The sequence below is a fragment of the Octopus bimaculoides genome, chromosome 13, assembly GCF_046866305.1.
Source record: "Octopus bimaculoides isolate indiv1 chromosome 13, ASM4686630v1, whole genome shotgun sequence".
Taxonomy (NCBI): Eukaryota; Metazoa; Mollusca; class Cephalopoda; order Octopoda; family Octopodidae; genus Octopus; species Octopus bimaculoides.
In genome coordinates, this window is record NC_142940.1 from 23,925,254 (window position 1) to 23,928,225 (window position 2,972).

The 2,972-nt window shown below is 33.2% G+C and overlaps 1 non-coding gene across 1 annotated transcript; it reads left to right on the plus strand.

The window, feature by feature from the left end:
* The first annotated feature begins 2,507 nt into the window (after positions 1 to 2,507).
* Positions 2,508 to 2,614, plus strand: LOC128249331 (U6 spliceosomal RNA). The gene has a single exon (XR_008265428.1). It is a non-coding gene; the product is annotated as a U6 spliceosomal RNA (small nuclear RNA).
* Positions 2,615 to 2,972: the final 358 nt, after the last annotated feature.

Below are 2,972 nucleotides of genomic sequence, written 5' to 3' on the forward strand. Positions count from 1 at the left end.
GGTAAAATTCTAGACATTTGACATGTACAAGACACAGAAAATAGCACAGCCATCCATTTTGCATATAGTATTTTGAGTATCATAGAAAATACGGAATGAAAAGAACACTTTGCGCATTCTTAAGGTATAAATAGTGGTGATACATATTACAGTGAATGAAATCAATGGAAGAAAGACGAGTAGTAACAATGCATATATTAACTTTGATATAAATAATTAATATAATACTCCTAAACTGAAATATACAGGAAATCCTTTCACAAACATTTAATAATGACAGTGCTTTTTCTTTTCGTTCATGATGTTCTCTAAATGTAATATCCACAGCTTTTCTTTTGATATCTTTATCTATCCAAATATATAAAATTATTATCCTGTTGTAAAACAAAAATGTATTGCTATTTTGATATTCCTTAAATAATCGTATCCTTCAAAAACAGGAATAACATACTTTCCTAGGATTCTAATATATTCATATTCCTAATAATTACATGCAGGACAATTTCCCCAATGTTATCATTTGCTTAGATTATTATATATGGGAGAATAGAACAAAGAATATGATGAAATTTCTTTCAGATATTTATTCGTAAGACACTGTGCTTCCATATTGTAATTGAAATGCCGATCAGGAAAAGTTAAATTAAGCCAACTGTCTTAAAGGAGAATATTACACTTATTTCATATATATTCCAGCGAGAAAATAATCGATACTGTGTTATTTTGATTTACATTTATTCCTCTAGTTACTTCTTGTTGCCCATGAAGTTTGAGTGTGTGAATAATCTAGCAGCATGTCGGTCTTGTGGATTCAGTGCGCTCTTCTGTAATTATTGTATTTGATAAATTTTCGTACACTGAGAGGTGAGTTATGTGAGATATAAATCTAGTTTTACTTTCGAATCATTGACCTAGTGGGTGAGGATATTATTATTCTTAGTTTAGAAAAACATTCGTTGTTGGAGATCAGTTTATTTACTCATCACATAAGCATTTTGATTAGATAACGATCGGTTATATAACCCACGTGAATACAATATAGATATAGTTACTTAGCTTTTCCATACATCATCCTGTGGTACACACCTGATTATATCAAGGGGGATGTTTCCAGGAATCACTGAGAGTTACGGGATTTTTACCAATGAAATACTCTTACTCAGGCAATTCCGCCGTGGTGGTCCAGTGAGCACCACTACTATAGCACTAGTCACACCTCCCATTTTCATTCCTTCAAAACCATCTTGATTGTATTCTTGTTACCTAACCCGGAGATACCTCTTGTGATACAAACCGCAATAGAATCAGTCAATGTTTGCAACCATTGATTAAATGTCAGAGTGAGACATTAGGAAAATCTTCTGAGAAATACTCATCCTATAGATATATTTCCTTTTTCAGTTAGAATGAAGCCAGTTATACTTAAATAACATACTTGATGCATGAAAATACTATGTATGGTACTTGTATAGCATTCGTTTCTAAAACTATCACCCATTTGGTGAAGGAAACCTATATAGTTAAGCGACAATTTACATCAGATTCACAGTCAAAAAGCAATGTGCAATGTTAAGAATAATTGGACAACGCATCCAAGTGCATCGATATAGATGAATCAAACACTTGATTAAATCAATTCTAGCATCTCCAGGGTTTTAAAGATATATTACTCAAAATACTTGAAATAGGAAATGAGGGCATCTGTTGCTGTGGTATTGAAACACAGAACATCAATTAATAAAGCCACATACTTCTTTATCCAACAGGAATTGTGTTTATGTATCTAATACCGTTCTAAGAGGAAGAAGTGACATTTTGTAGCTGTAATGTTCACATATTTGTAAATGTTAAATAGCTGAAAAATGTTAACCACAGTTTGTTTTGCAGTGTGCTGGTATTATATTTGTTATGCAAATGAGAAGCTATTGTATACTGCATTCTTGAGTAGGAGCACATCGTTAAATTCATTGAAGAAGATATATTTTTTATGATTAAAATTACTGCTATTCTGAAGCGAATAAATTTAAACGCCTCCAGGATGGTAGCAAAGCAATGAACTTTCTGAACTACGATAAACTTCCATTAGCCTTATGATATCCAATAAGTGCTAAGAAACAAACTAGAAATAATGAAAGGTCATGATAGCCAAGTCAACATGAACAGAGCAGCTGTTCTTAGTTTTAACTATAAAAAATAAAACATCATTTACTGCTACAAATAATCCATAAGAGGACATCATATGTTACAACATATCTAATGCTCAAACATCCTAAAAGTGAAATAAATCAATGTAAAGCATTTCCACATATACACACAGTTTCTCCCCTCCATTCTTACTTAGATAGAATATTCTCCATTCTTTCATAGAAAGAATATGAATAACAAATAGAAAGATATATATATATATATATATATATATATATATATATATATATATATATATATATATATATATATATATAGAATTCATTACGCATGAACACGATTATGCATACGTTCATATATATGTACTAGTTACGGCTGTACATATTCTAAAATTGGAACGATACAGTGAAGATTAGCATGGCCCCTGCGCAACGATGACACGCAAATTCGTGAAGCGTTCCATATTTTTTTTTTAATGGCGGTACCCCAGCATGGCCACAGCTCATGAGCTGAAGCTAGATAAAATGAAGAATAAAAAATGAAAAATATCGTGGCGCTCCGTCGGTTATGATGACGAGGGTTCCAGATGATCTGATTATCGGAACAGACTGCTCGTGGAATTAACCTGCAAGGGACTGAGCACTCCACAGGCACATGTACACTTAACGTAGTTCGCGGGGAGATTCAACGTGACACAGAATATGACAAGGCTGGCTGTTGAAATGCAGGTACAACAGAAACAGGAAGAAAGAGTGGGAGAAAGCTGTGGTCAAAAATTGCAGCAGGGTTCGCCATCACCCACCGCCAAGCCTCGTGAAAACACCTTT